Source organism: Pantherophis guttatus, chromosome 13, assembly GCF_059756535.1.
Source record: "Pantherophis guttatus breed Tessera chromosome 13, ASM5975653v1, whole genome shotgun sequence".
In the NCBI taxonomy this organism is placed as follows: domain Eukaryota; kingdom Metazoa; phylum Chordata; class Lepidosauria; order Squamata; family Colubridae; genus Pantherophis; species Pantherophis guttatus.
The window spans coordinates 24,899,049-24,921,309 of NC_142075.1; the positions used below are offsets into that span (position 1 = coordinate 24,899,049).

The 22,261-nt window shown below is 47.0% G+C and overlaps 1 long non-coding RNA gene across 2 annotated transcripts in view; it reads left to right on the forward strand.

Annotated features, from left to right (window-relative positions):
- LOC148112183 (uncharacterized) overlaps window positions 1–14,200 on the forward strand; it is a 42,401-nt gene extending 28,201 nt beyond the window's left edge. Inside the window, exons 3-4 of one of the 2 annotated variants that reach the window (XR_015729787.1) lie at window positions 12,846–12,954; window positions 13,816–14,200. This is a non-coding gene — a long non-coding RNA (uncharacterized LOC148112183). Of the gene's footprint in view, window positions 1–12,845; window positions 13,698–13,815 lie in introns of those variants that run through there. The other variant, XR_015729786.1, reaches the window with a different exon arrangement.
- The last annotated feature ends 8,061 nt before the right edge of the window (window positions 14,201–22,261 follow it).

The window sequence follows — 22,261 nt, forward strand, 5'->3', positions numbered from 1 at the left end:
TCCCCTTGGTCACATGATCAAAATTCAGACCCTTGGCAACTTGTTCGTATTTATGACGGTTGCAGTGTCCCCAGGGTCACATGATCGATCCCCTTTTGCAATCTGAACCTGCAGATGTGAACTCATATAAAGTGTTTATTTTTGTTACGCACAACGGACTGTCTTAGATTGTGATACCTTTCGGGGATGTAATGATAATGGTTAATACTGAAAACTCAGGTGCATTAAATTTAAAGAAAAATAATTCACCACTATTGACACGTGTTAACAAGAGAACTACACCTTCCTTGGTGCACCATTTTTAAAAAAAGCAAATCACAAGTGCAAAACTTACCATTCCTTCGATCTGCAGAAGCTCGCTTCAAACGAAACACAGCCTCGGTGATTGTTTATCAGTGTACAAAATAGCAACTGAACGTGTCCCCCAGGATCCAAAGCCTGAATAGTATTAACTGTGCTTTAAACTGTAATGAATTCCCAGTTTAATTCACGACGAGGTTTCAATTTATACCACATTTAGAGTACTCCAGGTTCAAGTAATCACTGCAGTAATTAACTTACTTCCAGTCCTCCAAAATAAACCCACTAATTTTTGCAATCAGCCTTCATTTGGTTAATCACCAGTTTAATTGATTTAATTAGTTTGATCTGCAAAATTAGTCAAGTGTAAATACTGTTTTGTAAACAGACTTTCGCTCCAAGCTGTAATGTAGGGATTTCTAATTCAAAGCTAGGTTTAATAATAAAAACACCGCAAACACAATTTTGTCATGGCATCCAGCAGTTTTTAAGTCTCTAAGATGCAGATGTATGTTCTGCTGACTTTGCTGAGTATTCTGTATGTAATGATGCTCCTAATAAAACCAGATAAATCCCTTTTGGGGGGGGGGATTATTTTTAGGCTCAAGAGGATAATCCCCAATGCAAAACAAAGGAATGCAAAAACCAAAAGTTTTTTTTTAAGCAATGCTTCAGGATGTGTAAATGAGAATTAATTAAGGGTAGCATTCAATTGCAAACCCCCCTCGAAGCGATGTGTATTTATTGATTGCAATTGTTCCTATTGAACAAAGTTGCTCAATGCTCTTTCTAACCTTCCCTGATTAATTTTAAGTCTGAAAGAACTTTTAAATACTCTCAAATAAACTGATTCCTTTTTGAAGAAACCAGACTCTGTCATAAACAAGAAGGCACAAGCCAGCCATAAGTTCTCCAAAATTACAGTGTTTATTCAGCGGTGACACTGCAGACAAACAAATAGATTTATAGCTGACGTACGAATTGCATACAAACAAAAGATGCATAATTAAAATATGGAATAAATCTTAATCCTGAATCCTTCTTGACATCCATGCTGGCTGGGGAATTCTGGGAGTTGAAGTTCAGGAATCTTAATGTTGCCAAGGTTGATCACCCCTGATTTAACAGAAGCGTTGAGTCTATGGATGGATTCTTTTTCATCAACTGTAGTCTGTACTATCCGTGTTTCCCCGAATATAATCTTATATTTTTTTGAACCCTGAAATAAGCGCTTGGCCTTACTGCCATGCGCTCAAAAGCCCAATTGGGCTTATTATCAGGGGATGTCTTATTTTGGGGGAAACAGGGTACCTGTCATTTCAAGGGAAGGACTGTGATGAATAAGATGGGTTGGTCACTTAACTATCATTGGTCAATGTCGTCCAAGGAAGGAGCATCCTCCAGTCAGTGGAGATCCAGTGTCTAGACTCTAGACCATGTTGTCCTCCAGAACCAGCCATGGTGCAGGTGGTCTTAAAATAGACGAACCAATATCAAAAGCTAAAACAATCTACTGTCTTCTGTCTCTTGCTAGTCTCCTTACGTCTCACTCCCTGGGGAAAACCCTGGTTCTGAAGTTCTCAGGTCTTCTTCTCTGAGGAATCTCGCTAACTTGTATCTCCCACCACTAGAAATCAAAGGGAATGACTAGCTCCTTTGTCCTGCGGTCAGAATGTAATTGCAAGTCATAATGGCGACTCTGATTGGTCAGTAAGTGGGCCAGCAAGTATTTAAAGAGGACTATAAAGGGGGTGCCAAGAGCAGTTGGAAGTTGTCACTAGGAATGAGGAGTGTTATTCTACTAGAAGGCCTCCAAGCTCCCTTCCAACTCAGTTATTTTGTATTCTGTGTGGAATTTCTGAGCAGCTCATTTGGTTTATGCAACATTAAACAAGGTCCCGTGAATTTGTGCACATCATCCCTGCCCCTTGGCTGGATTACCCCGTCTTTGTCTTTCAGTCAGCACATTATTAATAATTCTTTTTCAATGTGTTCCTTTTGGACTTCCCTGCCAACCCCATCAGATTCTAATCTGCAGCAGAAGAACCTGGAGAGGATGCCTGCCAACTGTTGCCAGATTAAAGATCCTTCTGGAGGGAAGAACTGAGCCAAGATTGGGGTCTTCACTCAGCTGCTGCTGGGAGACCCCACTGCCCTTGTTTCAGGATGGAAGATCAGAGACCAAAGAGGACCAGCCTGTTTCTCTGCAACGTCTCTTTTTCAGGCCAAATTGTAGCTCCATCTTCTCGAGATGTGGGGCTACAGGGGACAATGGGCTTCTTTTAATGTAGCCCTTGGCACCAGATTCTGACTATGGCAAATTGGGACATTTTTACTCCTATTTCTTTTCTAACCCTAATATAAGAATCCTCGTAACAATTGCAAGCCACGTCTGACTGGGCAGGCTTGGATGCATTTTTGGCTCTTTGAGAGGGCCGGCAACCTAGAGCCCCAGCCTAATTTTGAAACCTTTCTTCAAGAGGCCACATCAGCTCCAGAGAGGAGGAGAGGGTCTCGGAAGGAAGACGGGAGGGTGTCAAGGTCCTAAGCTGCAGAGCTGGAACAAGAAAGCCAGATTCACACGGAGTGAGTGTCAGTGACCAAGAATGAGCTGTAGAGAAGGCGAAGAACTTCAACAGGAGACCTCCAGTCCTCTTTTATTCGGGAGTTCTTGGGGGGGGAAGGGTCTCTTGGAAGCTTTTGAATCTCCTGCCGCCTCCCCTGTTGAGATTTGCATCCACTCCTTTGCTTTGCTAATGATTTCTCCCACCCGTCTGCTGGTGGGTTGCCTCAAGAGACCCTCCTCCTTCTTTCTCAGAGGAAGCTGAAGAAGAAGAGAGTGGAGGCCACCTTCAGCCCCACAGAATGGAGTGCAGGAAGGTCAGAAAGCCCCCAGCATTCTTTGTGATGCAAGAGAGGTTCCAGGACTGACCATCTGACACGGAAAGCCCCTCGGACTGGATGGTGGACGAGCCTTTGGAAGCCACCAGACTAGCTTGCAAAGCTGAGGTGACCTTGGTTCTCTTCCCTCCATTTTTTTTTGTTCCCCTTCAAAAGCTCCAGTGAATATTCGAATGCTCTGATTGAAGTGGACCAGTTTGGAGTTAACTAAAAGTACCTGCTCTGCTACACCAGCCAGGCTTTAATGGGCCCACATGGTCCGTGGAGAAGGCCAACCTGCTTCCTGGGAACTGACCAGCATATTGCACTTCCTGCTGGCTGGTAATACCCATGACGCCTTTCTAGGCACTAATTCATTTCTTTAATAGAAGCCATATGCAAAAACGGGAGTTCAGAAATAAGGAGGATGGAGGAGAGACGAAAGTTGTATTAATCCATAGCTAATCAAAGACACCTAATAAGAGGCATTTATGGACCATATCAAATGTGAATAGATGTAAAGAGTTGCTTTTCTTTCCTTTTATGAAACCTCACCAACAGAGCATTCGCTTTGGAATATTTATATATATATATATTTTAATCACATGGCAGCAAATTTAATGAAGATGTATAACTAAAAGGGGGAGAAAAGAAGCATCTCCAGAGTAAGAAGATGCCCGGCTCTCTTCAGAAAATGGTGAGCATCAGCATCATCTATTGGACCCCAAAAAAAGCCGAGAATGCCAATGGTTAGAAGCCTAGCGGTTACATTCACACAACCTGCTAAACTTAGCTTTAACCATCATGGGTTGTTTTCAGACTGGCATGCAGATCTGTCTTGCTTCCATCATTTGCAGACCAATGTAGTGTGCAAACACAGTAACTGTGTTAATTCATTCGTTCAGTTAATCATTTTGTGTGAACACAGTCACAAATGCTACCCTTGCACCAAAGATCTCTTGTTTTTCTGAATAGACGCTGGCCTTTTTAATAGGGATAGATTCATTTCCCTCCCCAGTAAATAAAAGCATTGTTTATTGTTCTTTTTCTTTCCCTTAACCATTGTGCACTTCTCCGTCCCCGCATCTTACGCTCCCTTCTTCCTCAGATGGTCAAAGGTGGGGCAGTTTCAGCAGAACAGAGATTCAGCTGCTGGGTGTGTAACATTGCAGGACTCGAAAGAAAAATAATCACCACCATGAGAAAAAAGTAGCTGCGCAAATAATCTATCCCTCGTGCAAGGACAGGTCAACAATTAAGGCAGGAGGAAAAAAGCAAGAGTAAAAGAGAGGCTACCGTACAAGACAAACCATTGAAAAAAGAAACCCCTGCAATCGATCTCCAAGAGCCAAGGCCGCCTTTGCTTCTTCTGAAATTTCTGCTGAATGGCTCTCTCGCCACAAACGTCTCCGAGATCAAGTTATCACCGCCTGAAACTCCCCCCCCCCCCAGGTTCACACACACACTTCATGAACCAGCTGGACAAGCAGACAACATGGAAACCCTAAAGGTTAAGTACATATGATTGACCTGAAGGAGTCTTCGTGCCACAGATCATTAAATGCAGCCGTGCTCTTCGGCTTTGGCTGGTGGCGTGGACAAGTGCCCAGGGAACATGATTTAATGCTTAACTCTTGCTGGCTACCTTGGTCTGACACAAAATCAATACCTTTTTCCCCAGCCCCTCACTTGCTCCTATTACGCTCAGCTTTGTGCCGCTTTATTGGGCTTAATCAGCCCCGGATGTCTCTGCTGTCCCAAAGACACCCCCAAAGAGACCCCAGATTCTACTGAGCAACTTTGCATAGAATTAATTTCAGTCTTTGGCTAAAGAGGGGTGGGGGAACCTTCTTGCAAGTGACTTCTTTTTGGGTGCGGACCTCGGATATTTCCAAAACTGGTGGCCCAATTTTGATCTTGACCATGACAAGAGAGAGGGCACGGATGGAGATTACATTAACAGCATGTAATCTATTTTATTTTCTTTACACTTCAAGGCCAGGTACAATGTTCAGCCTGCAATATAGTTGCAAGCCCTTGCAAACCTCTTTTTTTTTCTCTCTCTCTCCTAAACATTAACAAAACTTAGATAGATGCCTTCTCCAACCTGCTGTTCTCCCAGTGTTTTAGATTATGATGCATTCTGAACACTTCATGGAAGCTGTAGTCCAACTCTTTGGGTAGACAGCAGCTGGTTGAAAAGGCAGTGGCTTACAATGCAAGTGATTTTAACAGCAACATCGAAAAATAAAGCTTTGGAGATGTCACTCAGAACAACAGGAGTGAGACAGCCACTAATGACTGTAAAATTCTCCTCATGCCTTTGCGCTTTTAACACTTTGAGCAAAACATTCTCTGTTCCTGCAGGAAAGAAGCTCCTTTTTGGAAAGGGACACCCTGACTTTGTGAAAAGCACACTTCTGTGTACATAACAGTTCCTGCACGAGCCCCAAACCTTTTTTGTTTTCGTTTTCCCACTGAATAAAATATATTTCACAATTTGTTTTTTTAAACAGAGCGCTGTAGACAGAGAGAGCTCACCCAGCATTCAGAGGGAGGATCAGATTGTAGAAAACCTTCAGAGATTAGTCAAAAGACTAAATAGGGCGGAAGTCTGATCCAACAGGATACAGCTTATGTTCTTGAGAAAATCGTTGGGAAGAAGCTGAACAAGCTTCTGGATATCTATGGAGATTCTCCGTCCTCCAGGTCATGGTTGTCCCAAAGGTGCTTTTTCAAGAGGCTACTGGACTTTCTAGTTTTTCTTTGAAGATGTTTTGCTTCTCATTCAAGAAGCTTCTTCAGCTCTGACTGGAGGGTGGGGAATGGAAGGATTTATATTCCTTGCATTAAATCCTTCCTCTTGAAAAAGCACCTTTGGGACAAAGCTTCTGGATACTGAGATTCCAGCCTGTTGAGTCCAACAGTTAGTGCTGTGTACATACTAAGTCACTTTTTCAAATGCTGTTGTAACTTCAAACAGTCATTAAAGGAATGGTTGTAAGTCGAGGACTGTCTTCAGAAGCTTTGAGCATCCCAAATACAAGAACATCTGGACATCCCCCAAAGTAGAATTGGTTCACTTCCATTGCATCTCTATTTCCCTGTCAGCAGTTGCTACCAGAGGAGGTGAATCGCCTTCTCCTTCTTCCTTAGCTGTTTGATGATGCCAGGGGATAGAATACCTTCAGCAGCTCAATAAGCAAGACACACACACACACACATCTGCAGTTCATTGAACCCATCTGGATGAGCAGCAGGAAAGTCGGGCTCCTTACCTGAGGGCAATGATGGAGATGCCAACTGCGGCTCTGGTGAGTTGACCCTCGGAAAATTCATTGAGGACGAGAAAACGCAGGTTCCTCGCTTCCGTCTGGTGATGGATGGCGTTGCTTAAAACGGATTGCCTTGTAAACTGGGGGTGACTTTTCATGACTGACAAATGAGAGCAAGCTGGAGAGTCAATAAATATCCGCACCTTTGGGGAAAAAGAAGGAAGGGCTGTTCTTCTCTGAATCGGTGAGACGTTCAAAGGTTCTGCTTTCAAAATGAGGTCTATCCCTGTATGGCTTATGATTTCATTATATTAGGGCTGTCTTCATTCCTCGTCATTGGCTTAGTCTGTTCAGAAGAAGTCTGTCTTTGTTCTCTAGGAGACCTTGTGGAGCAACATTGGGTAGGTTCAACTCAAGCAGGGGCCTTCACAACACTGCATTAATTGTATTTTAAGTGTCCTCAATCATATTTGAGGAGCAGGCTAGAATTGACACATTTAAGGTTCTGCAATGACAATAAATTATAGCTTACTCAAGTGGTGTGAATGGTCTTTCCCTCCCCCTTCAAAAAAAACCCTCCTGTTGTTTCACTCCAGTGAAAAACGGCAGAAACCCACTACGTGGGTGAAGTCTTCCTTGGAAATCTTTTGAGTTGGTGTTCATGGTGTCCATAAACTGGCCCAGACTTGAAAGTGCAGCCTAACCATAAAGAATGAAATCCTGGAAATCGGGAATCTCCAATCTTGTCTCAAAGACATTCTCAACCAACTCAGGCAGAAAGGATGTTCAATGGCATCTTACTTCAAGTATGGCCCAGTATTCAGGATTCAAGCATGGAACCAGCCATTCACCTCCTTACACAAGAGTCACCACCAGACAAGATGGACGGCATATAAATTAAACAAATAAATAAAATAAGAGAATTAGGCTGACTTTGGAGGGTCAGGACAATGTCTCCTCTACTTCACCCATCCTTTAATTTTGCTTCCCCTCTGCCAGGGTGCCCATGACCTTCTAAACCGCCTGTTTCCATTAGCCTGACCCTCCTGGGCAATTTTCTTGAAGACAAAGATTTATTCACTTGCTCCTGTTGAAGGACTTCCTTGCTTCTGTTTTGTGTCTCTGTTGAACTCCAGACGCCGAGTGAACGAAGGAAAGAAAGAAAGAAAGAAAGAAAGAAAGAAAGAAAGAAAGAAAGAAAGAAAGAGGTGGCTTCCGTTTTATTTGCTCACAATTAATCATCTTCCACTGTAAACAGAGTGTCTGTTTTAGTTCTGCTGACAATTATCCACTTGTCAACTTCTCCCTCAAGTATCTCTAGCATCTGGCAACTGTAAATATTTTTTTTTTTTAAATGAAAGAGAGTTCCATCAAAATGATATTTTTTTATCAGATCCAAAGGCATCCATCTGGCAGGTGCTCATCCGTTTTCAAACCTAATCCTTGACAAACATTATCTCCTTATAGGAGAGGGCTGGGTAGGAAAACCTTCCTGCCACGAGCTGCAGATCCTGGTGGGAAACTTGCCAGAGAGTGATGAGTGGGTGGAGCTAGAGTCATATGTGGGTGGGGTCTCGAATTCTGTCCTTGACACCCAGCTGTAGCAGATGACACCCCTGCCAGATTTGGCTCAAAGAATCACTATAGAGGAACATCTACTGTTGCCTTTCCTTCCTTCCTTCCTTCCTTCCTTTTTCTCCTCTTTTCCCCTTCCTTCCTTCCTTCCTTCCTTCCTTCCTTCCTTCCTTCCTTCCTCTTGCAGTTTCCATCATTTGTTGTGCTATCTTAACTATTGCTCTTTATCGCTTAAATTTAAAAGTTCTCTTCCATTCCTTAGAGTTGGAATATTCTGCGAGCCCTTTTCAACACCAAATATTTTGTTCTTTTGCTGGACGAAATTTTGGGCATCTACAGTGGTCCTTTCCCACGTGGTAGCCATTATCCATTCTAGCTGACGATTCTGGGAGTTTTAGGTCAGGAAGAACATTAACTTTTCAAGAAGAAAGTGGGGATCTGGGAAGGTTCTTAGTACTTCTAAACATGCTAAGTGAAACGAACTAAACGGCAGTACTTTACTTCTATTTCTTTTTCCTGTTCCTTCTTTTCTTTTTGGTCAGGAGTTGAACCCAGAATTTTCTACATACAAAATCCTGCCCTTTTCCTTAACTCTTTCTTAACATACTAACCATAGTTTGGATTAACCCAAAGAGCCATGATGTCCCCAGTATGGAAACCAGTGGTGAAATTCATTTTTTTTTTACTACTGGCTCTGTGGGCGTGGCTTGGTGGGTGTGGCAGGGGAAGGATACTGCAAAATCTCCATTCCCACCCCACTCTGGGGCCAGCCAGAGGTGGCATTTGCCGGTTCTCCGAACTGCTCAAAATTTCTGCTACCGGTTCTCCAGAACCTGCTGGATTTCACCCCTGATGCAAACTGGAGACAGTTACTGAAATACAAGGTAGGTTCCATCCCAGCACAGGCCTTTGAGCTTCCACCAATGTGATTTTGAGTCTCTTGAAATAGACACATTTAAGTTTGTCTATCAAAAAAAGCAATTGTAGTATTCACCACCAGGTGGCTGTAGGTCTACTTAAGCTTGTAATGGAGACATTTATTACATGAAGAGTTACTGAAAATTGGCCAAGGCTTGTAGGCTCCCTCAAGATCTTTGGCTGTCTATGGGCAAAATCTCATGGGCCTGTCAGTGTTTGTAAGTCCACACTGGACCTCTCAGGACATCCTTATGGGCTTGTCCTGTCTTGCTTGATGTTTAACGTTTATGCTAGATGTGCTTAAGGAACGGAATGGTCAAAACCAACTTTCCTAGTAAAGCCTATTAGCTAAACTGGGATTGGGACAGTTAAGTATCCACCTGAATTCTGAATCGCTTCTGAATGACTCGTGCTAACTTGCGTTCAAACTCCTTTTGGGATTAGTAAGGTTCTGTGAGCAGAGTTTGTGCCACAATTTATTTTTCTGGACAAGAAGAAGAGAAAGCTACCAAATCTTCTATAGTTTGACCATTCCTTTTCAAAACATAGGCCTTCTTAGATGTCCTTCCTACTGTTTGGTCAATCAGAATCTTTTTTCTGTCTCTCCATTTTCACCCCTGAGGTGGCCCATAGTTGGAATTTGGTTGTAACTCTACATAACTTGTAGCAGAAGAGATGGGCTTGCAATGATGGGTGGACTTCATCTCCCAGAATTCCCCAGCTAACATGCTGGCTGAGGAATTCTGGGAGATGAAATCCACCCATCTTGAATTTGCTGAGATTGAGAAACCTTGGTCTATGAGTTGGACGCCATTCTTTTCTCTCTTTCTCTCTCTCTCTTCACTTTCCCTTTCCCCCTTTCCCATCTCCTTCCTTTCTTCCTTCCTTCTTCTCTAAGCCCCAAACCAGGAACCTAATGATTTAACATCTCAGACAGACACCAGAGGCCAGTTAGATTTCCTCCTGTTCATTTCATCCAGCAAAAATAAGTCTCGACTTGTGATTTATGATTGATTTTAATTATCAACTCTTCTCTCTCCCTTCTTTCCATGTTACTGGTTGGTGAGAGATCTCAGCCCAACCTAAGTAGCCAAAACACCTTCTTCCATCCCTTTGCCCCGATGGCATCTTCCACTTGCACCACCTTCTAATCCCCCAGCCACCTCTTCAGATCCAAGGAAATGCCCCCTGGTCATCCTCCCCCCCCCCCCTTTTCAGGGCTGCCCCTTTAACCTTGTAATTTATGCACAATTAATTGAGATATCTTTTTATACTGGATGCATTGTAAAATTAATGTCTAATTTATGTAATTAGTCAATTAACTCTAATTCCAGCATATGTTTCAGATGCCCAGAAGGCTTGCCTTTTCTCACTCCTGGCTTCCCCACCCACCCACCCGTGCACCCCCTCGCTTTCGCTGGAACTTATTTTGATGTCACCAAATGCAGCTAATGAATTTTACATCCTTATTAATTCTCTGTGCATATCTAGCAGCTTCTTTTGATAAAGGTGGGTTTAATATTTGTCTTTCTAACCTTTTGTTTGTGAGGAATCTAACAGAGGACTGGGTGCTGAAAATAATGTGGGGTTGGGGGTTTTTGGTGTTTTTTTTTCTGAGTGGGGGTGTTCATTTTCCATCATTTGGCTCCTTCAGCAAGGGATAATTTCTATTTTATTGAGGTTTTTTTTTTTTTATTGTGGAATTATTGTCACGTTGCAGCCCTGTGTACAGATAGGGTGGCATGCCTATTGGATTTGAATCCTATGAATATTTAATATCAAATATTTCTTAGGGAATCTTTGTTTGTTTGTTTTCTAAAGCGTAATATCTTATGGAAATGTTTCTGTCTTAAAAATCATCTTCACACAATGATGTGAAGGTAAGACTTTAGGAAGGGCCTAATCAGAAGGAGAGAATTTGTTTCCAGAAGAAATAATAATAATAATAATGAAAAGGAGGATTGTATTTCTATCTATTAGCTTTTGTAAATATGATTTCTTTTGAGACAGGAGTTTCCTACCAGGAGAATGAATTAGGATGGAATCATAGGATAAATTTAAGGAGAGCATGGGGGGGCGGGGGAGTAGGAATTTGCTGTTTCTATCAAGTCCTATCAAGGCAGTGAGTCAACTATAACACTAATCAATGTAATACTAATATTACAGAAAGAACCCAACCAGTCAAGGAAGCTTGAAGATGTTTCTTGGACTGTCATCAGGAGAACATCTCTGGAGGCTTATCACCCCATAACAAATGACCGCATCTGATAGGAGCTATTCCTTGAGGTCCATAGCTTTCTAGACAGATGTGGGCTTGGTCAATACAAGGGTGGAACTCTCTGAATATGTCAAAGAAAGGTGCCTTCACCTAGCTGACTTTTTTTGAGCCAGGTTGAACCTGATGGATGCTTGGTTGGGTGACCGCTGGGGAAGGGTTGAGGACTAGAATGGGAATTCAGTGCCCTGAAAGAAGACAATGGGGCAAACCACTTCTACATTCCTGCTAAGAAACCTTCATTGACTATCTCTTCTCCAGGAGAGAAATTCAACTCAAAGGAGACATCACTTTTTTACCAGCCTAGTTGGTCTCTCCAAATTTCTGCTTGCTTATTATTAGGCCATCATCACCCATAATGCCAAGGGGGGCATATTAAAGCTGCAGGGAACCCTGCTTAAGCTAAGATTTCAGTGTTAGACTCTAAAAATGTGATGTGAGGGAAGCCCACTATCCAGGAAGCGAAGTTCTCCTGGAGTGCCTGACAGTGAGGAATGGTTACGAACAAAAGTGCTCTCGGATGGAAGAGCGTGAGGTGAAGTACTACCTGCAAATTCCTTGCTAACCATGGTAAATTACTTTCTTGCCGGATAGCAGGGAAGGGTTGAAGTACACTTTTGAAACCGATCCCAGCGTGAGCATTGTGTCTGTCGTAAAACTTTTTATCTCTTCTTCCCGGACAAATTAATGAGCAATTTAATTAATAAAAATCAGAGGGTAGTGTAAGTGCAACGATAATGAAGTTAAATGAGTGCACAGTAAAATATTCCCTAATCCAGCACATTGCCAAATGCCCCTTTAATTCCGCTTAGCACTAAAAGAGTTTTGAGCATCGTAATGAGATTCCACTGTCTGCTAATTAATTGACACCCTCCTGAATATTCATATGTGCTAGCGCCAATGCATTCCTAATTGCACCATGGAATGGATCTCCAAGGAAAGGGAAATGGCCATCGACTTAATTAAAATAATATATGCCGGCACCGGCATATCCAAGCTGTGAGATGTTTGCCATGAAGCAAAAACAGGCAACGCAGCTCCGTTTGTTTAAAAACAGGGAGGAGATGCCCATCGTTCTTCTCCCTCTGCCCACTCGCAACCTGCCTGAAAAGGCATTTCTCTCTCTCTCTCTCTCTCTTTTTTTTAAATGTCTGGTCTGGAATAGTTTTCCCAACCCAAGAACATCTTGGCTTGGGTTCAAGCTTGCATCTTCCAGCATCTTTTGCTTTGCAGACTGAATTCCAAGAACGTTTGTGGAGTGGTTCCAAATGCTTCATTTGTCTCTGCAAGTTGAAGGGAAAACTGAACAGGAGGTGGCCTCTCCCGAAATGTTTGGGGAAAGGGGGAACTCAGAGGGGGGATCATTCTTTGCTGACCACAAAATAAGAAGAATAGGAAGCAAGAAATTGGAGCAGCCCAGAAGTATTTGGGGAATAAAATAGATCCGGTGTTTCAGTAGCAACAAAAATGAGTCAACGCCGATTTGTAAATAACAATAAGAAAATAAAAGCAATTGATTGATGAGTGATCAGAGCCAAAGTCATTAAAAAACCCACTGCTGCACCCTTTGTAACCCCTTAAGTGATTAAAAAGAGATGTTTTCCTGTTTTTGCACGGAATAGATAGAACATCTGAGGATCAATTGTAGCTCCAAAGGTTGGGATCAGCACTGAAGAAAGCCATGGTGATGCCTTCCAGAAGGTGCTTCTGCCTATGATATCATCTGGACAGGTTTGTAACATGTCATTGGTCTCTTAGATAGCTAGGTTTTGAACTGATTTAGAGATTAAGACAAACACCTGGCATTAAGTCAAGAAAGCAGCTGCCAGTTAGAGCTGGGCTAAAGCATCTTTTGGCCTGACAGAGGAAAACTGAGAGGTTAGAAGAAGTTCAGAAAGGATGTCAAAGATGATCCAGGGACTTAAACACATGTTGTATGAGGCTGAAAGGTTGTGGAATGTTTAATTTGGCGAAAGGAAGACCAACTGATGTTAGGATATCAATGTTCAGACATCTAGAAGGAGAAGGAGGCAAATTCCTTGTGTTGGCCAAATCAAGTATTTTATTCTACTCTAGAGATGGTCAGGAACCCTTTTAGACCAAGAGCAAAACTAGGACTAAAAACATGGCTGCAAATTGCAGCTAGTTAGATTGTGTTAAAAATAAAATTAAAAGATCCCAATAAAGCACATGATCCTTGTCAACAGTGAAAACAGAAAACTCAAACCCATTACCTGTCAGTATTCTTGGCATGCATGTCATGGTCGTTTCTGATCTGTATCGTGTTTGGTGCACCAAAAATACAGATGTTGGGAGAAGCCAGCACAAGTGTCCAGGTCTTCTCTAGGTACCTTCTCTAGATGTTGTTTCTTAAGCAGCTGCAAAGCCTCCCATCTTCTTTGCACAGGGAAACCCGGAAAGGAGGATATTTTCCAGAGCTGATGCTAAAACAAACACGCTGAAAAACACCCACCATAGTTAGGCATGAAAGAGAATTTATTTGAAGACAGAGCAATGCATATTTATTATGCACATATCTGCATTAACAAGGTAAATTACACCACGCTCACTCTGGGCTTGTTTATTCATTAGGTCTTTAGAAAATCTACTTTGCCTCCAGATAGCAGAGATGATAATGTGAAATACACAAGCTGTGTACCAAGCCATGAGTTTGGACAAGGTTGGAAGAGAAGCCACCCAGGAGGACCATCCGGAGGTAGGGAGGAGACCTCAAGAGGTTGCATATTCCATGAGGACCACTTAGCCCCATCCAAAAGGTTGTCCTTGCAGGTTATGGGCCTCTGAGGAGCACCTTAGTGTGAGAAGATACCCCTCTGGTGTGGGAAGACCCAACGTTATTTTCATTGGAAAGGAACTCATGGAGCTGACATGACAATGGGTTCTGCCTGGAGTCTTGAGGACTACCAGCAGAGGTACTGATAGTGACCCAGATCAGGGGTTGACCTGGGCATAAGGAAAGTCACGGAATAGAATAGAGCTGGAAGGGACTTGGATGATGATGTTATCCATTCAGTCATGTCTGACTCTTGCAATTCTATGGGCCACAACTTCCAATTTTGCACTATTTCTGTGAGTATTTCTATGGTCTGGCTGGTGTCAGCTTCGATGGTGTGTCCTGTCACGAGCTTCTTCAGCAGCCTGGAAGCTGGTTTCCTTCGACAGCTAACTCTTCCCAACGTAATTGCTTTCTCCTGTGAAGGAAATTCATGGCTTGTATTCTTCCATGGCTCTTGTGATGGATCAGCCCCATTCTTCCCCCTTTCAGCCCAGTTGGGTTTGGTGAGCTCTTTTGCTGTTCCTTTTGAGCACCAGGGAATCAAGACCCAGATGGTGGACAGCTCCAGCTGCAGAAAACGTGACCTTTGAAGCCCCCCAAAAGATTAGGAAAGGGGCTCAATGCTTGAAAATAAGCAGCTAATTCAAAAGGAAGGAGGTAGAACAGGATGGAGCCTCAGGGATAATTCAGAGAAACCTTTTCGGTTCTGCATTAATGAAAATCCACCAAGCTCTTGTTTTTTTTCCTCTTCTCATCATTTTATATTTTATTTTACGGTATTGTTTTATTTTATTTATCTGTGTAGGAGTTGGCAGGAAGGCACATGGATTCTGGTTGTGGTTCTGCCCAGCCTAATTCATTTTAAATAAGCGCGCTTTTGTGTTGATATATATGTGCTCTCTGTCTGTTCGTAGCAAAGGGTCGACCCGCGAAAAGAATAAAAACGCGAGTGAAATTCCTTTACAGCTCCCGCCGGGGCGAAGCATCAGCTTCCAAGCTATAGAGATGCAAAGCGCCCCTATTTAACTGCCGGAAATTAAGGAGCGAATTTGGCCAGGAAGACGGGAGGGGCTGGAGTGTGTGTGAGAGAGAGAGAAAGGGGGGAGAGAGGGAGGGAGAGAGAGAGATCCATTTAGCAGGCCCCGAAGATGGCAGCTTTGGAAGTGGCAATGCGGGGAGGGTGGAAAACCAGGGCGCCGGGGTGCGGGGGGGGGGGGGGGACCGGGGAAGCCAAGGGAAGGGAAGCGCATCCGTTTAGTTGGGGAAGGGGCCGTTTTCCCGCTGATCGATCGATTTGCAAGTCCTTAAAGAAGCTCTAGGACGGTTGTTGTTTTTAATTGTTTTCTAAACCGCCTGGCGCGCCTTTGAAGGCTATGCAGGGTAAAGCAGAAACAATCTGATATTTGTTTCTGGCCTTCGTCCACGGAAAACGAAAACGTCTGGGGGGTCCTTTAGTAAAGCTAGTCCGCCCCCACCACCACACGCACACCCATTGAAAAAAATTCAAACCAAGGGGATCTCTTGACAACAGCGATCAGTTGTACTCCAAAGAGATCGGGGTGTGAGGGTTAATTGCCGAATCAATAATGGGGGGGGATTCAACTGGGTGGGTCTGCCCTTCTCCAGATGTGATGGATGAACTAGGATTAAAAAAAAAACCCGGGAGAGGCTTAATCCCAAACGCGCCCCCGTCCTCTTCAACGTGTGACCCAACCGCCTTGCAAGCGAAAGGACAAGCTTCGGGGTACCCAGGCAGGGCTCCGCGGGGGCTTCTGGGCGGCGGAATCGCCAGTCGGATGCGCTCCTGTTTATTGCGGGGGGGGGAGGGTCTCACTTCCTAACGTATTTCCGCGGCCCCGGCCGGGAGTGAAGTTTGCTGAGTTAGTTCAGCTGTTATTCCAGCGACTTCTGCGTGCGAAAATAACGAAAAATCCGGCGAGCCGCGGAAAGAACCGGCGTCCCCCCGAACGGTTTCGTTGGCCTCTCTTTCCGCAGGGCTAAGGGAGGCCGCGCGCTGGTGAAGACGCCCCCGCCGCCCCCCTTTCCCCCTGCGCACAATGGCCAGGTCGGTGCTGACAATGCTGTTTGGCTATCATTTGCTATTTTGACGGAAGGGGCGCGATCGCCCCCTTTTTACAACATTTGTTTCCTCCGAGGGCGACAGCCGCCTTGTGAAAGTGCCCGGTTGTGGGTCGGCTTTTCATTCGCCCTGACCCTGGGAATGTCACGCCTCGCTACTTCACTTTCAGGGGCTTTGGGACAGCGGCTTTTGTTCGGCCCCTTTGAGACCTCCGCGAAAGTCTTCGCTTTCCCCCCGCTGTAAAAGATACTTCAGGTCGGGGGAGCCGGTTCACAAGTGCGGGGCAATTGGGCTCGAACCTTTGTTCGGCCGAACAAACCAGCCAGCGCTCGCTCGCTCGCCCACCCGCCCGCTCCAGCCTGAGCCGCAGAGGGGGAAGCGGGGAGAAAGGGGCGCGTTAATCCCTCCTCGGGTGTCGGGTGGCCTTCGCTGGATTTCCTCTAAGGGGGGGGGGCTGGGGGGAGAGAAAGGGAGAGAGGGGGAAAGCGACGTTTCCTTCAAGCTGGGCCCACCTTGGCAAAGAAAGGGGTTTATCTCCTGCCCACCCCCAGAATAAAATTGGAGACCAATTCCCGGAGGGTCTTTGCAGCGACTTTTCTCCCAGCGAGGAAATTCAGGAGAAACGGGGGGGGGGATGGGGGGGATGGAGGTGTGAGAAAAGGGGAGAAGCGCTGAGTTTGATTGTCTAAAAATATCGGAGCTTAATAATAACACAGCCACGCACCCGCGGGCGTCTCCCTTGAAAAGTAAAGCGACTGGAGTCTTGGCGTAAGGGTAAGAATTGAGGGAGGGGTCTTGGAGGCGACCTCCATCCTAAAGTCTCCTTATGCGACGGAGCAAGGACTTGGTTAACGGGAATCCTTCCTCGAGCCCGCCCCATCTTCGCTTCAACAGCCAGGATGCGCCCTTGCAGAGAGATTCGGGTCTCGGGGTTGGTTTTCCGAAAGGCAGGCGGGGGCGCTCCGTGAGAGTAAAGCCCCGCAGCCCTAAACACCCCCTATTCCCGCAGCCCTAAACACCCCCTATTCCCCGCCACCCACCCCACCACCCACCCCCCTCGCTCAGGAGGGGTTGGCGTCCCTCTGCTCTTCGAGTCTGGTTCTCCCACCGGATTCCGTGGAAACAGCGAGGCCGGGGGACCCAGAGGATCAGAGGGCCTGGGGGCTCAAGGAGCCGGCGAGCCCCCCAAATGGGTCAAGAGGGATCAAGGTCTCGTGTGAAGGCAGCCAAGTCTCCGCGAGGGGTTTTTGGCGATGGGAAAGACCTGGAAAATAAATCTGTTGCTAAGGAATCTTCTCTGGCGGTTCTTTCTCCTCGAGAGACTTAGAATAGTCTTAAATATACAGATATTCGCCACCCTCGCAGAGACTTCAATGGGCAAAACCTCGGCTCGGTTCGAAGAGCAGAAGGAAAGGAGCGTTTTGCAGCCTTTACGGGAGGCGCTTCGGCTCGCTTTATGGCGAATGTATTTAGCAAATAAAACCTGGAATGGTCGCGGTTTGCAAACAGCGGGGAAAGCTTGGTTTGGGTGGGGTTGGCTTAGTTTTGTTAACCCAGCCGCTGTGGGTTGTAAAATAAGGCTTGGTGGGCCCTGCGAAGTCGGCCGATTGTAGTTTATTCAATAAACGGCGGTTTACCCGATCTTGGCAAGCCTCAAATCGGGAACCAGGTCGTAATCTACGAACAGCTAGCGCGGTTTTTTAAACACCCCTCCCTCTTTGTAAAATAGTCTTTTCTGCTGGGGGGGAGGGGCGGGAAGGCCGCTTTACAGGTGCAGGGGGGAGGGGTGCTCTCGTCATGACGTCACGGGCCTCCGGCTCGCCTCTAAGGAAATGCTGCCCGAGGAGGTCGCTTCACACGGTCACCCGCTGGCCGGCTCAGGCGTGCAGGTAAACACGTGCGTAGGAATCAAGTCGCTTCCAAACAGACCTGGGGTAGAATAACTTCTAGGCGACTTTTCGGCTCTTAGCTGGCCTTATTTTAAGACAGGAAAAACTCAGGTCACAACTAATCAGGGAGCCGGGACACCTCCCTCCCCGGAGTCTGCCCCCCCCCGTCCCCACCTGTCCTGGCAGGAGCTCCGGTTAGAAACGAAGCGCGCGCTGGGGGGGGGGGTTGTCCTCTGATTTTCCCTTCCCCTTTAACGGCGAATGTAATGAAAAGGAGGAGGGGGCTGATAAGGACTGGAAGGTGCGGCGGGGAGCGGTTTCTCCCACCGATCCGAAGCGGCGCCGGGTAACCAGCAGGCCAGGGAAAGAGTCTAGGCGGCCTGCATTCAGACGACCCGTGAAGCTTGCATTTGGTTTTAATCCGTGGAGGTTTTTTTTTTAACTCGGTAAAAGTGGCTCTTTTGGTTAATTTAAGGGTTAGAATGTTGTGAGAAACGGACGAGACAGACGTTCATTCAGAATCCGGGTAAAACCTGTTGGGGGAATGAATGCAGACCATAAATGGTTTATTTCGTTTTTTCCGGTAAGTCTACAACCGAGACTCCATACGCAGGCCCACAAATACACGGACTGTTACACACACACACACAAACGTCGAAATCTCGCAAGGGGTTTTTGACCGTTTCTTCACTTGACACCCCCCCAAAGATAAGGAGGGAGGGCGGAGCCTCCCCTAATTCCCCGCCACGATTTCATTTATTTACTTTTGCACCCCCAAATTCTGGGCTGGGGGTAAGGGCAAGAACAAAATCGGCCCTCGTTTCAAATTGGGAGATTTGGAGTGGACCCCTCCCCCCGCCCTCTTCCCCTCCGCACCGTTTTTGTCAATATTAACAAGATTATGAGAGCTACTCTGCAAAAGGGGATGTGATTTTTTTCCCCTCTTTTTTTTTTAAGGCGGGGGGGGGCATCCGCGCCAAAGTGCCAGGCACCCCCGCCCATCTTACAGCTGCGTGTAAACCCGGGGATAAAATCAATAGGGTGGCCGGGGGGGGGGGTGTCTCTTTGGGGGGGGGTCTCCCCTCTGCCGGGCCGCCCGCCCAGGCTCGCCACTGAAGCGAATTGAGGATTTATGGAGAGAAACTTAGCATAAATTATTGGCAAATCTGGGAGTCGGTGTGTGGTCTCCCTTGTGGGAAAGGGGGCTTAGCTCAGAGTCCCCCGGACGCCCATCGAGGCCTCCTGAGCTTGATGGAGTTCCACGGGATAGAAGTGACTTCGGGGATTTGGGTCCCGTTTTCCCAACGCGTCTTCTGGCGCCTGATTTGCATAAGCCCCCCTCCCCCCACTCTTCCTAGCCTGTTTGTTCCGTTTGCAGGCAGAAAACCGTGTTCACAAGACACCCTTGCCCTGCTCTCGGAAAGAACCGTTTGCTAGAGGGAAGCCTAAACTAACCTGCACACCCGGAATTTAACTAACCGGCTTTTCTAGCCCCAGAAAAATAGGCATGGTGAAAACTAACCAGCTTCTTCCTTGACCTGGTTGTCTGAACAGAGCTAAAGAGCTGCCCCCGGTTAAATGCCAGGCGCCCTTCTCTTGAAAGGGGAAAGGGGGTTTCGAAAGAAAGGGGTGGATCACGTGGCGGCCCCAGCCGGGTAGATTCTAAAATTAATTTCAAGCGCAAAGACGCGTATTTCTTGGGATGACTCGCAGGTTATGTGAGAACGCAGCCTTCCCGTCCAGGCTGTTGACCCGTCCTGCTGAGGTGTGGGTGGTTTTCCTCCCAGAAAGAGGCCTTTGGCCGGTGGGTGAGGGTATAACGGGGTTCCCCACTCCTCCGGCCACGCGGATCTACCTCCCCGCGTCCCTCCTGGAGCCCCCACCCGGCTTGGATTTCTTTCCAGACCAGCGGGCTGCCAGGCGGCTTCTTTGCTCCGGAGAAAATCCGGCGCTTGGACTCTCCGGGCAACCGGACGGCGCCTCTTTCGTTGAGCGAGGGGCGCCCAGAAAGCCTAAGACTGAGCAGGCCTGGTGGGTCCTTCAGCGCTTGCAGGACGGCGGGGGCTCATTAGGTCCAACCCTCCTCTCCCCCCCCTCCCCTGGTAGCCAGACTCTTTTGAGCCGGACTCCCGGTTGCCGTCTCCAACCTGCCAAACGCAATTGGGAAACCTAAAAATCGCTTCGCGTTCTGTTTTCCCGGGAACCTGCGCCCACCGCTTGTTATTTCGGGGCCTTAGAGGGATAGCGAGGAAAAAGAACCACTTGCTTTTTATTACAAAAAAAATTCTCGGTTTTCTTTCGGGGGTCATCAGTCGAGGTCTACGGGTGTTTTCTCCCGGCCTTCCAGGAGCCCAAGGAGTATCCAGGCCCAACCAAGTTACTTCTCCCAGACTTCGTGGGGGTGGGGGGGGGAGAGCGTAATCCTGAAAGTGGCGGGTGCTGTCTGTTTCTTTTTCTGGTTCCCAGCCTCTCGAAGATAGACTGCCTTTGTTCATGGAGGCTCGAGCAAGTCAGAGCTCGACCAAGCGCCTCTTTTCCAACCCAAACTGTTGTGTGAATCCATGGGTCAAGAGGGGGCGGGAGGGGGGCCAAGATGCATGAAAAGGCTTTTCAAGGCTGGGGATAGCAGAAGAGAGGGACGGGGGTGGGTGGGTGGGAAGGGTCGCCTAATTTAAACCGTTCGCCCGGAGTTTCAAAAATAGGCTCCTGTGCAGCTCCCGCTGTCTTTCCTCGGAAGTACATCTTATTCCGTCCAAGGTCTGGGTAACAAGAATCCCATTCGCACTTTTGATAGCAACCAAGGTTTACTGGCAAGAGATCACGGAGGGATCCGCTGGGACGTGGCTTTCCTGCTTTTTGGTCTTTCGCAAGGGGGAAGGAGAGGGGGAGGGAGGGGGCTTCCGCATCTCTTCCCAATCCCATCTGGGAACAGAGCTGCAACCATGCGCCCCCGGGCTCCTATACACGGGTCGGTTGGCCCCGGACTTTTCCTCAGACGTTGCCCCTCCCTCCCTCCCTCCCTCCCGGCCTTCCCCTCCCCTCCCCTCCCGCGCGCTTTATTTTTGCTGAATTAAGAAGGTGACATTATCCTCCCCTTCAAGTACTTCTGTTAATATTGAAAAACGTGCGTTTGCATCTCAAGCGGCCTCGCTGAGGCTCCGCCGCCATTTCAATATTAATGAAATTGTTTAATCTCCTAAATTCGTCGTGTTTAAGTTACGTTTCGGTGAGTTATTGACCAGCAACAAAAATGTGGTTAATGGGGTGTGTGGACGGGTGAGTGTGGGTGAGTGTTAAAAGAAAAGGAGGGGTGTGTGGGGGGAATCACCCTCCCGCTGTGGGGCCCGGTTTCTTTCGGGCCGTCCATTCGCAAGACTCCGGGTTTACGCGAAACACCCGGCGTGATTTAGTAGCAGAATCGGGCCCTTGTTACGGCTTTTCCGAGTACCCGCAACCCCCTCCCTCTGCGCGCATTTTTTTTTTTTTTTTTTACTCTCTGGGTATCTTGTTTCTGTCTAAGGTGGGGAGGCAAGAGAAGAAGCGTCCTCCCACGCCCCCACGATAATATTTCGACCCACTGGTGACGGATTCAAGATGTGCATCCCCACCTTTCCAAAGGGGATCGCGCCGGGGGTATGCAATCCTTCCTCCCCACCCACCCACCTCCTCCATTTCGCCTTGTATGGCCCAGACAATCGCCCTGTGAGGTGAGCGGTTTAGGATTGAGCGGTTCCAAATCTCCACGCCCCACTTCCACAGACGTGGGGAAACGGGTAACCAAGACTCCAAGGCCCCACCTTCTCCGAGTGGGCATTTGGGCACAGATCGCGGTGCCTCAAGTGGCGCGGAGTTCCACGAGACCATTTCGGGAAAAGCGGCCAGGTTTGTTTCGGTTAATCTTTGGCTAGGCTTGGAAAGGACACCACTAAAGAGAGACCCCTCCCCGATTCTCCTTCAGGTTCTCCCTCCCTCCGGCTCCTCTCCTCCTAAGCTCTCCTTGGTCCTTCCTCCCTCCCTCCCTCTCTTCCCCGCTAGCCAGAGAGGGCTGCGCTGCCCCCTTTCCTCATTAAGGCTTCTAGGCGAGATCAAGGAGCCAACAATGCCTCTTTTAGACGTGAATACAGTTCGGGCATTTTTGCAGTCCTTGGTGGAATTTTAGCTGGGAAGGAAGGGGGGGGGGCTGGAATGGTTTGGGGGAGGGGGTCCTTTGCCTCCCCCCCCAAGAAAGTTCTCCTGTGAAGGTTTTGATCAGGCTTGCTTTGAGCCAGGGGC